We start from the raw sequence: 14,009 nt of genomic DNA, 5'->3' as shown, positions 1-14,009 counted from the left end.
GCGAGGAATACAAAAGGGCAAAAACAAGACAAGCTGTGGCTGTGGCATAAACGAGATAACTGGCTGGTATGGTGACGCGGTCAAACACACTGGACCAAGACAAGGAAACACAGACTATAGGAACACATGGAGGGAAGGGAGCACCAGGTGAACAGACTATTGGAACACATGGAGGGAAGGGAGCACCAGGTGAACACAGACTATTGGAACACATGGAGGGAAGGGAGCACCAGGTGAACACAGACTATTGGAACACATGGAGGGAAGGGAGCACCAGGTGAACACAGACTATTGGAACACATGGAGGGAAGGGAGCACCAGGTGAACACAATCGGTGATTAGGGGAGACAATCAGACAGATGACACACGGGGAAGGGCAAGTGACCTGAAACGAGAGGAGAGATACTATTTCAAAATAAAACAGGAAATAACGAGACCAGAAAACAAAATAAAACACCACCTTACAATTTTAACATTTACAAATTACAAATAAATTTCACATGTAGAAATTAAATTTTGACCAGTCAAAACTGATTAACGATTGGCCTACAGATACTTACAATTGAATTTCCCCATTTTAAAATAATGATTGTATGCAGTGGATTTCCTTATTAATTTCTAAAATTAAATTCTGACTAGTTACAAAAGTAACTAGTCCCCCCCCCGAGCATATTAGGGTTAGGGTTGTTATATATAACAATAATTCAAGTCTAAGTATGTGAAAGCACATTACATTTAAATAAGACAATTATTACTTTAAAGTTCAGTAAATAGTCAAAAGAAAACAGACGGAGAAAAAAAGCTCTACAGTAAACAAAACAATGAAAGAGACAGATATTAAATCAAACCAAGTTTAATTGTAACATTAATTGTCCTCCATAACAGTATAACTCCAATTCACTAAACAAGCATGAGGAGAATGTATTTGGTTTAAATGATTTACTTTGAACTTGAACTGATTTGGATTTATTCAGGCACTAAACACACTAATTATTTCACTAAAATGAACAAATCACAATCAGTATGTTAATATTAATACCATATCTGAGGACAGACATAATAGAAAATCCTTAGGGTTTTTATATCCTCTCCTGCTTTCAGTTTCTTTTTTCCATTTACAGTAAACCACATGACTAAATAAAAGCCGCTTTTATTGATGGGAGGCCAATTTAAACTGTTAATGATTACCAGTTTGGACTCAGTGATGAGATTATGAGGTGCTGATAAAGGCCTATCCAATATTCTGTACTGGCGCACTAGCATGTGCAGTCATTAGATACAAAAGCAAAACCACTGTCATTGACATTCATTTTAGTAGAGGAAAGTTAAAATGTAATTTTGACTAGATAAAACATTAACATATCTGTTAAGCAATTTTTGTCAGGCCGGGTCAAGGTAGGACTCAGACGCAGAGCAGGTGAATTTAATGTCTCTTTATTCAAAAAGGCAGCAAAGATAATCATCTCAGAGTGAAAACAAAGGGCTATAAAACTCCTGGAGCTGAGCTGAGAAGTAACAAAGAAAAGTCGCTCCCAAAGGAGGAAAAACACTGAAAACCTATCTACACTAATAAACTAAATTGATAAATCCTAATCTAAGAAACAGGGAATAATATCCAAACTCTCAAGGGAAAAACTAACAATAAAAAACTCCAACAAACAAAATACGCTCCAAAAGGGAGGGACCAAGCCTGATAGGGAAAATAATGAAATATACAAAACACTGCGATAAATCTAGAAAAGGACTAAAGGGGGTAAAGTAAAATTAACACAATATCACTCCAATGGGAGGAAAAATAAAACGGCTGACTAGAAAATCTATGAAACTAAATACTGGCGCTACGCTAATAAATTACAAAGAAAAATCACTATTGCGAGGAATACAAAAGGGCAAAAACAAGACAAGCTGTGGCTGTGGCATAAACGAGATAACTGGCTGGTATGGTGACGCGGTCAAACACACTGGACCAAGACAAGGAAACACAGACTATAGGAACACATGGAGGGAAGGGAGCACCAGGTGAACAGACTATTGGAACACATGGAGGGAAGGGAGCACCAGGTGAACACAGACTATTGGAACATATGGAGGGAAGGGAGCACCAGGTGAACACAGACTATTGGAACACATGGAGGGAAGGGAGCACCAGGTGAACACAATCGGTGATTAGGGGAGACAATCAGACAGATGACACACGGGGAAGGGCAAGTGACCTGAAACAAGAGGAGAGTTGCTATTTCAAAATAAAACAGGAAATAACGAGACCAGAAAACAAAATAAAACACCACCTTACAATTTTAACATTTACAAATTACAAATAAATTTCACATGTAGAAATTAAATTTTGACCAGTCAAAACTGATTAACGATTGGCCTACAGATACTTACAATTGAATTTCCCCATTTTAAAATAATGATTGTATGCAGTGGATTTCCTTATTAATTTCTAAAATTAAATTCTGACTAGTTACAAAAGTAACTAGTCCCCCCCCCGAGCATATTAGGGTTAGGGTTGTTATATATAACAATAATTCAAGTCTAAGTATGTGAAAGCACATTACATTTAAATAAGACAATTATTACTTTAAAGTTCAGTAAATAGTCAAAAGAAAACAGACGGAGAAAAAAAGCTCTACAGTAAACAAAACAATGAAAGAGACAGATATTAAATCAAACCAAGTTTAATTGTAACATTAATTGTCCTCCATAACAGTATAACTCCAATTCACTAAACAAGCATGAGGAGAATGTATTTGGTTTAAATGATTTACTTTGAACTTGAACTGATTTGGATTTATTCAGGCACTAAACACACTAATTATTTCACTAAAATGAACAAATCACAATCAGTATGTTAATATTAATACCATATCTGAGGACAGACATAATAGAAAATCCTTAGGGTTTTTATATCCTCTCCTGCTTTCAGTTTCTTTTTTCCATTTACAGTAAACCACATGACTAAATAAAAGCCGCTTTTATTGATGGGAGGCCAATTTAAACTGTTAATGATTACCAGTTTGGACTCAGTGATGAGATTATGAGGTGCTGATAAAGGCCTATCCAATATTCTGTACTGGCGCACTAGCATGTGCAGTCATTAGATACAAAAGCAAAACCACTGTCATTGACATTCATTTTAGTAGAGGAAAGTTAAAATGTAATTTTGACTAGATAAAACATTAACATATCTGTTAAGCAATTTTTGTCAGGCCGGGTCAAGGTAGGACTCAGACGCAGAGCAGGTGAATTTAATGTCTCTTTATTCAAAAAGGCAGCAAAGATAATCATCTCAGAGTGAAAACAAAGGGCTATAAAACTCCTGGAGCTGAGCTGAGAAGTAACAAAGAAAAGTCGCTCCCAAAGGAGGAAAAACACTGAAAACCTATCTACACTAATAAACTAAATTGATAAATCCTAATCTAAGAAACAGGGAATAATATCCAAACTCTCAAGGGAAAAACTAACAATAAAAAACTCCAACAAACAAAATACGCTCCAAAAGGGAGGGACCAAGCCTGATAGGGAAAATAATGAAATATACAAAACACTGCGATAAATCTAGAAAAGGACTAAAGGGGGTAAAGTAAAATTAACACAATATCACTCCAATGGGAGGAAAAATAAAACGGCTGACTAGAAAATCTATGAAACTAAATACTGGCGCTACGCTAATAAATTACAAAGAAAAATCACTATTGCGAGGAATACAAAAGGGCAAAAACAAGACAAGCTGTGGCTGTGGCATAAACGAGATAACTGGCTGGTATGGTGACGCGGTCAAACACACTGGACCAAGACAAGGAAACACAGACTATAGGAACACATGGAGGGAAGGGAGCACCAGGTGAACAGACTATTGGAACACATGGAGGGAAGGGAGCACCAGGTGAACACAGACTATTGGAACATATGGAGGGAAGGGAGCACCAGGTGAACACAGACTATTGGAACACATGGAGGGAAGGGAGCACCAGGTGAACACAATCGGTGATTAGGGGAGACAATCAGACAGATGACACACGGGGAAGGGCAAGTGACCTGAAACAAGAGGAGAGTTGCTATTTCAAAATAAAACAGGAAATAACGAGACCAGAAAACAAAATAAAACACCACCTTACAATTTTAACATTTACAAATTACAAATAAATTTCACATGTAGAAATTAAATTATGACCAGTCAAAACTGATTAACGATTGGCCTACAGATACTTACAATTGAATTTCCCCATTTTAAAATAATGATTGTATGCAGTGGATTTCCTTGTTAATTTCTAAAATTAAATTCTGACTAGTTACAAAAGTTACTAGTCCCCCCCCCCCCCCCCCCCCCCTCCCCGAGCATATTAGGGTTAGGGTTGTTATATATAACAATAATTCAAGTCTAAGTATGTGAAAGCACATTACATTTAAATAAGACAATTATTACTTTAAAGTTCAGTAAATAGTCAAAAGAAAACAGACGGAGAAAAAAAGCTCTACAGTAAACAAAACAATGAAAGAGACAGATATTAAATCAAACCAAGTTTAATTGTAACATTAATTGTCCTCCATAACAGTATAACTCCAATTCACTAAACAAGCATGAGGAGAATGTATTTGGTTTAAATGATTTACTTTGAACTTGAACTGATTTGGATTTATTCAGGCACTAAACACACTAATTATTTCACTAAAATGAACAAATCACAATCAGTATGTTAATATTAATACCATATCTGAGGACAGACATAATAGAAAATCCTTAGGGTTTTTATATCCTCTCCTGCTTTCAGTTTCTTTTTTCCATTTACAGTAAACCACATGACTAAATAAAAGCCGCTTTTATTGATGGGAGGCCAATTTAAACTGTTAATGATTACCAGTTTGGACTCAGTGATGAGATTATGAGGTGCTGATAAAGGCCTACCCAATATTCTGTACTGGCGCACTAGCATGTGCAGTCATTAGATACAAAAGCAAAACCACTGTCATTGACACTCATTTTAGTAGAGGAAAGTTAAAATGTAATTTTGACTAGATAAAACATTAACATATCTGTTAAGCAATTTTTGTCAGGCCGGGTCAAGGTAGGACTCAGACGCAGAGCAGGTGAATTTAATGTCTCTTTATTCAAAAAGGCAGCAAAGATAATCCTCTCAGAGTGAAAACAAAGGGCTATAAAACTCCTGGAGCTGAGCTGAGAAGTAACAAAGAAAAGTCGCTCCCAAAGGAGGAAAAACACTGAAAACCTATCTACACTAATAAACTAAATTGATAAATCCTAATCTAAGAAACAGGGAATAATATCCAAACTCTCAAGGGAAAAACTAACAATAAAAAACTCCAACAAACAAAATACGCTCCAAAAGGGAGGGACCAAGCCTGATAGGGAAAATAATGAAATATACAAAACACTGCGATAAATCTAGAAAAGGACTAAAGGGGGTAAAGTAAAATTAACACAATATCACTCCAATGGGAGGAAAAATAAAACGGCTGACTAGAAAATCTATGAAACTAAATACTGGCGCTACGCTAATAAATTACAAAGAAAAATCACTATTGCGAGGAATACAAAAGGGCAAAAACAAGACAAGCTGTGGCTGTGGCATAAACGAGATAACTGGCTGGTATGGTGACGCGGTCAAACACACTGGACCAAGACAAGGAAACACAGACTATTGGAACACATGGAGGGAAGGGAGCACCAGGTGAACAGACTATTGGAACACATGGAGGGAAGGGAGCACCAGGTGAACACAGACTATTGGAACATATGGAGGGAAGGGAGCACCAGGTGAACACAGACTATTGGAACATATGGAGGGAAGGGAGCACCAGGTGAACACAGACTATTGGAACACATGGAGGGAAGGGAGCACCAGGTGAACACAATCGGTGATTAGGGGAGACAATCAGACAGATGACACACGGGGAAGGGCAAGTGACCTGAAACAAGAGGAGAGTTGCTATTTCAAAATAAAACAGGAAATAACGAGACCAGAAAACAAAATAAAACACCACCTTACAATTTTAACATTTACAAATTACAAATAAATTTCACATGTAGAAATTAAATTATGACCAGTCAAAACTGATTAACGATTGGCCTACAGATACTTACAATTGAATTTCCCCATTTTAAAATAATGATTGTATGCAGTGGATTTCCTTGTTAACCCTATAAAGCCAAGTGTATCATATTAGATACAGTTATTTTTGAGACCTCTACATCATCAAAAACCTGATGTATACATGTGTTGAAGATAAACAAACTGAGCAACAAATTGCACAAAAATACCAGATGTAGCAAAAATGATATGCAGGTTCCACAAATGGATCATTGCTGCATTAAAAAACTTCAAATCTGCAGATGTATGATGTTGTGTTATATGGAAAAAATATGTATTTTGCATGGTTGAGGATAAAGGAAAAGTCAAAGTCTTAATAAGTTAAATATGTTAGGGTTTATATGTTTTTGTTAGTTCGAGAAAAACAAACTGTGAGCAACAAATTGCACAAAAAGACCTGATGTATCAAATATGATACAAATTAGAATTCATATATGCAATTTATTTATTTCTTAAAATTCGTCAGCAGGTTAATAAGCACTCAGTTTTTACAAAAATTGAATTTTCTGGCAATTATTTCATGGTTCAGGCTTTATAGGGTTAATTTCTAAAATTAAATTCTGACTAGTTACAAAAGTTACTAGTCCCCCCCCCCCCCCCCCCCCCCTCCCCGAGCATATTAGGGTTAGGGTTGTTATATATAACAATAATTCAAGTCTAAGTATGTGAAAGCACATTACATTTAAATAAGACAATTATTACTTTAAAGTTCAGTAAATAGTCAAAAGAAAACAGACGGAGAAAAAAAGCTCTACAGTAAACAAAACAATGAAAGAGACAGATATTAAATCAAACCAAGTTTAATTGTAACATTAATTGTCCTCCATAACAGTATAACTCCAATTCACTAAACAAGCATGAGGAGAATGTATTTGGTTTAAATGATTTACTTTGAACTTGAACTGATTTGGATTTATTCAGGCACTAAACACACTAATTATTTCACTAAAATGAACAAATCACAATCAGTATGTTAATATTAATACCATATCTGAGGACAGACATAATAGAAAATCCTTAGGGTTTTTATATCCTCTCCTGCTTTCAGTTTCTTTTTTCCATTTACAGTAAACCACATGACTAAATAAAAGCCGCTTTTATTGATGGGAGGCCAATTTAAACTGTTAATGATTACCAGTTTGGACTCAGTGATGAGATTATGAGGTGCTGATAAAGGCCTACCCAATATTCTGTACTGGCGCACTAGCATGTGCAGTCATTAGATACAAAAGCAAAACCACTGTCATTGACACTCATTTTAGTAGAGGAAAGTTAAAATGTAATTTTGACTAGATAAAACATTAACATATCTGTTAAGCAATTTTTGTCAGGCCGGGTCAAGGTAGGACTCAGACGCAGAGCAGGTGAATTTAATGTCTCTTTATTCAAAAAGGCAGCAAAGATAATCCTCTCAGAGTGAAAACAAAGGGCTATAAAACTCCTGGAGCTGAGCTGAGAAGTAACAAAGAAAAGTCGCTCCCAAAGGAGGAAAAACACTGAAAACCTATCTACACTAATAAACTAAATTGATAAATCCTAATCTAAGAAACAGGGAATAATATCCAAACTCTCAAGGGAAAAACTAAAAATAAAAAACTCCAACAAACAAAATACGCTCCAAAAGGGAGGGACCAAGCCTGATAGGGAAAATAATGAAATATACAAAACACTGCGATAAATCTAGAAAAGGACTAAAGGGGGTAAAGTAAAATTAACACAATATCACTCCAATGGGAGGAAAAACAAAACGGCTGACTAGAAAATCTATGAAACTAAATACTGGCGCTACGCTAATAAATTACAAAGAAAAATCACTATTGCGAGGAATACAAAAGGGCAAAAACAAGACAAGCTGTGGCTGTGGCATAAACGAGATAACTGGCTGGTATGGTGACGGGGTCAAACACACTGGACCAAGACAAGGAAACACAGACTATTGGAACACATGGAGGGAAGGGAGCACCAGGTGAACAGACTATTGGAACACATGGAGGGAAGGGAGCACCAGGTGAACAGACTATTGGAACACATGGAGGGAAGGGAGCACCAGGTGAACACAGACTATTGGAACATATGGAGGGAAGGGAGCACCAGGTGAACACAGACTATTGGAACATATGGAGGGAAGGGAGCACCAGGTGAACCGACTATTGGAACACATGGAGGGAAGGGAGCACCAGGTGAACACAGACTATTGGAACATATGGAGGGAAGGGAGCACCAGGTGAACAGACTATTGGAACACATGGAGGGAAGGGAGCACCAGGTGAACACAGACTATTGGAACACATGGAGGGAAGGGAGCACCGGGTGAACAGACTATTGGAACACATGGAGGGAAGGGAGCACCAGGTGAACACAGACTATTGGAACATATGGAGGGAAGGGAGCACCAGGTGAACACAGACTATTGGAACACATGGAGGGAAGGGAGCACCAGGTGAACAGACTATTGGAACACATGGAGCGAAGGGAGCACCAGGTGAACACAGACTATTGGAACATATGGAGGGAAGGGAGCACCAGGTGAACACAGACTATTGGAACACATGGAGGGAAGGGAGCACCAGGTGAACAGACTATTGGAACACATGGAGGGAAGGGAGCACCAGGTGAATACAGACTATTGGAACACATGGAGGGAAGGGAGCACCAGGTGAACACAGACTATTGGAACATATGGAGGGAAGGGAGCACCAGGTGAACACAGACTATTGGAACACATGGAGGGAAGGGAGCACCAGGTGAACAGACTATTGGAACACATGGAGGGAAGGGAGCACCAGGTGAATACAGACTATTGGAACACATGGAGGGAAGGGAGCACCAGGTGAACACAGACTATAGGAACACATGGAGGGAAGGGAGCACCAGGTAAACACAGACTATAGGAACACATGGAGGGAAGGGAGCACCAGGTGAACACAGACTATTGGATCACATGGAGGGAAGGGAGCACCAGGTGAACACAGACTATTGGAACACATGGAGGGAAGGGAGCACCAGGTGAACACAATCGGTGATTAGGGGAGACAATCAGACAGATGACACACGGGGAAGGGCAAGTGACCTAAAACAAGAGGAGAGTTACTATTTCAAAATAAAACAGGAAATAACGAGACCAGAAAACAAAATAAAACACCACCTTACAATTTTGACATTTACAAATGACAAATAAATTTCACATGTAGAAATTAAATTATGACCAGTCAAAACTGATTAACGATTGGCCTACAGATACTTACAATTGAATTTCCCCATTTTAAAATAATGATTGTATGCAGTGGATTTCCTTATTAATTTCTAAAATTAAATTCTGACTAGTTACAAAAGTAACTAGTTAACTAACTAGGTAACTAGTTACAAAGGTAACTAACTACATGACTAAATAAAAGCCCCTTTTATTGATGGGAGGCCAATTTAAACTGTTAATGATTACCAGTTTGGACTCAGTGATGAGATTATATGTGACCTGCTCCATATGAGTCACATTGACCCCGAAACACATTTTGAGCTTCATGTCAATACCAACATTATGTTTCTACGCCAAATATTCCATGAGATATGCTCATCAAAAGTTTGACTGTTATCAAACGTTAGTTTTGAGAAAAAGGCCTTTAAAGAAAATGATACAAATTGAGCCATGTTTCACATGGAAAAACACATTCATTTATACTAGAGTCCAAATTAAAACAACCCGTGCACCGATGTGCACGAGCACATACACAATAATGAAGACAGGTCTAGAAGCCCATGTAGTCAAAACATATTTAATACAATTGATGAAATATAAACAAATACACTGTACATATAGATAATAAGGCATGTGTATTTAAATATAATAATAATTTAAATATAATATTTTGAAGAATAGATAATATATACATAAATATTAAATATTGCAAATAAAATTAAAATATTGCACTATATGCTCACAGGTAAAAACTTTCAAGTCTATATCTATACAAAAAAAACTATACAGAAAATGGGTAGAATCTGAACAAATATTAAGTATATATACAAAAGTACTCTATATTATTATAACAATAGAAAGATAGATATAATACAAAGACTATGCTGACAGTTGTATATATTTGTATACATATCGCCATTTGCACAAAATTTAGCCTAATTATGTTCATATCTAATAAAATCCAAAATATAGTGTAATTTATTGTAATAATACAGAATATATATAATTTTAATGTATTGTTTTATATTTACACTCATGTGCACTCACACATACATGCCCACATCATCATGGATGAGCCACAAGTGGTTTTGGACAGACCAGATCTTTTGTGCAGAACTCCCTGATGCTTCTGTACAGATACCACTGTCGGGCTGCACTAAGGCCCGGTGGTTCCTGTGCAGTAGGCAGGGCTTCTGGTTCAATGATTCCTTCATTGTGAAGGAGCAAGAAAGGCTCCTCCTCCATGTTGGCCAACTCCTTGGCAAAGACTATTCCTGGGGCTGTGCAGGTGAAGCGGAAGTGCTTAAAATTTTTTTATACCTGGCAGAGGCTTGAAATTGGGAGATAGGATGCTGTGCCAATCATGTGTCTGCACAAAGACCTTCCCTGTTTCATCACCGACCAGCTGGGGGATGTTGACATTACTCTCTGATGAGCTGGAGCTCACAGCCTGGCAGATGTTCTTCAGGCTGGAAACGGGTGTACGCCGGAACTTTTTCTTAAACAGCCCAAAACACCAGTCCAGGGCAAACTTGGTATGGCCAGCAATTAAGAAGTTGAGGGACACACTGTGGTGAAGACCTACCATGCATCGCCAAGCCAGGTACCACAGAAAGAACTTGTTTTTGTTCTGTCCAGCACAGTTGTCACAGTAGAGCTGGACATGTTTCTCCCCAAGCCCATACTGGGAGAAGAAATGATGGAGGTAGGCGATAACTGTGTTGGAGCCCTTGCCAATACAATGTGCCTCATCAATTAAATAATTGTCTGGAAGGTTGGAGCTGTGGTATATGGCATGGTTATTTTTTTGGCAGACCCAGCACAAGTCTGTCATGGGTTTCCCAATCACAATATTTGGGGTCAACTGCCAGCAGCACGGTGACCTACACCAGTGTTTAAGAGGAAGAGGAATACTTACATTACTGGACATCTTGAATAGGTTTAAAAATCAACAAATTCTAATGAGCACAAAATACAATACCTACCATTATCGCATATCTGACGTTTGTATCTCCGCCACACTGATGTCATTGTCTCTGTTGTGGGGAGCACCTGGATGTCAGACCTTTTAAAACCAGGGATGCGCCCAGGGAGTGGCATGGCGTGGACATCAGCAAAATTTGTGATATACTGCTTGACTCTTTGGATGTCCTGGATTGTCAGCAGCCTCCTGCTCAAAACACGCCCACCAGACCTTTTCAATCAAGGTGCCAATCCATGTCGCTTGTAAAATTTTATGAGGTTGGTGAGTTTGTTTTGAGATATACTGGAACAAATAAACATTGTGATAATTTGATTAAGTATTATTTAATATGGATATCATTTACATTTTTTTTAAGAGTATATTTTAAAAGTTGACTCACGCATGCAGAAACTTGAAGGTTTCTCTGCATATTTTGTATCCATCAACGAAGTAAGCAGTCCTTTGTAGTTTACGTTCTTTTTGCTTGGATCTCTTTGAGCACCCTGTGTCCCTTGATGAAGCCAAAAGTACCACATCATCTGCAAAAAGCAGAGATGCAATTCTAAGGTCACCAAACCGGATCCCTTCCTCCCCCCAGCTGCACTTTGAGACCCTGTCCATGAAGCCCACAAACGGAATCGGAGACAAGGGGCAACCCTGGCGGAGGCCAACACCCACCGGGAACGTGTTTGACGTTGTGCCGAGTATGCGGACACAGCTCTCACTTTGGTTGTATTGGGACCGGATAGCTCGTAGCAATGAGCCCGGTACCCCATATTCCCGCAGTACTCCCCACAAGACTCCCCGAGGGACACGGTCATAAGCCTTCTCCAAGTCCACAAAACACATGTAACAGCTTGGGCCAAGCCCTGCTTTCCCTTCCTGAGTCGCCCGACAGTTTTTGCAGAACCTCTTTGAGGCCAACCGACATTCCTCCACCATGGCCTCCCCAAATTCCTCCCATTACGGAATTTTTGCTTCAGCGACAGCCGCAGCTGCAGCCCTTCTGGCCAAACGGTACCTGCCCGCTGCTCCCGGAGACCCCTCAGCCAGCCAAGACCGAAAGTCCCTGGAGAAAGCGATGTGAACCACACCCTAGGGTGGGTTCCTCAGGTATAAAATGCATAGGTTTCCCCATCTTGGGGGTCTTTCTTCATCTTGACCGCTCGCATGTTGATTGACCTTTTCTTTGCAAGGAAAATAAAAACCTTGTTGGCCAGCAGAAATCTCTATTTCATTCTTCACCAGCAGCAGAGAAATTTCCACAACAATTTGGTGTCAGAAGTGGGTGATCATCTTGGACTGGATGTGGACAGTGACAGGCCATCCTAGAAGGAAACTTTCCAGTCACCAACCTCAAAAATCCTCTTCTGAGAAGGGAGGATTGACCACAAATCCCCCCGGATCGTCACTGCTGGGATTTCCACAAACGCAATTCCACAAACGCTAAATTCATCTGGTGTGCACTGAAATATTGACATTGAATTTTGTTTGTTTTTTACAAAAGAATATTGGGTTTAAAATTGGCATAACCTTTCTGTTTCTCATGTTATCCACAATCTAATTGCTTTTTATCGCTTGTACCATAAACGAAGAAACCCTTTACAGAGACGTCTGTATTGTATAATAGTCCTGCATTGCCTCCATTTGGAATGGGGCGTAAAAATTTTGTCAAAGGAAATATGGGGATAAAAAAATTTAATTTTTAAATGTCTGGACAGCTGAGTTTGGATTCCTAATAGGGGGATCCCTCAGTTTAAAAAACGTATTGATATTAGAAGGAAAAACTAAAGGAAAAAGAACAACAAATGAGAAGAAAAATTAAGGTTTCACCGCCATAAAACACAGTACCACCCAGCAAAAGAAGGGAAGAAGACTCTCACTGTGCCCCTGATGTGTGTGCACCACCACGGAAACCTACAACCAACCCCTCTTCTCCAAAAGCACGTAGTCTGCGTCATCCAAATCATCCAATCAATCACCATGGTTAAACTATCTGGACCAGAAGGTGCAATGTTGGATTTCTGCCCATGGACTTATGCTGACATCACAGCAGGCTCACATCATCTGATATCAATGTTTCCCCTACCATTATATTAGGGGGCGGCACCCCCCCGCCCCCCTTGACGATCAAGTTCATTTTATTTTCTATATAGCGCCAAATCACAACATAAGTCATTTAAGGTTACCTTTCCTACATATTTTGTAATTTTATTTAACAAACTAAATAATCTTATGTTATTTATCTTATTTACCCGACGGCGTGTCATTACTGTCTCTACATGGTTGCGCATTTACAATTCTTGTCTGCTCTCTGTATTGCTCGCGGCTAAGTTCCGCCCCGATGCACGCACACAAACACACGTGCAGGGTTTTCCATTAATGACCTAGACGGTGGCGGCCTCCTCCGAGACATCTGCACGCATTCACACACGCACTGAATTTACCGAGCTGCCCACCCCACTTTTCCGATACAAAACAATTCCAGCATGATAGAGAGACGCCTGAATGCCTCCCTGTCTGTATCAGTCCCGCCCCCACATCATCTCTCCGTGTGCAGAACTAAATACCATCAAGCTGTCCGGGCCGGAAACAGGTGAGCCAAACCATCCAAACACACTGCTGCATACGCTGTTCGGTTAGCATTAGCTGACAATTAAAGGTGTTTTAATCACAAATGGCTAAACTGTGCCTAACGGTCTGAATTACTTCCTGACGCTAAACACATGTTTTCAAAATA

Source organism: Centropristis striata, chromosome 13 (assembly GCF_030273125.1).
Source record: "Centropristis striata isolate RG_2023a ecotype Rhode Island chromosome 13, C.striata_1.0, whole genome shotgun sequence".
In the NCBI taxonomy this organism is placed as follows: Eukaryota; Metazoa; Chordata; class Actinopteri; order Perciformes; family Serranidae; genus Centropristis; species Centropristis striata.
This window is presented reverse-complemented; position numbering follows the sequence as displayed.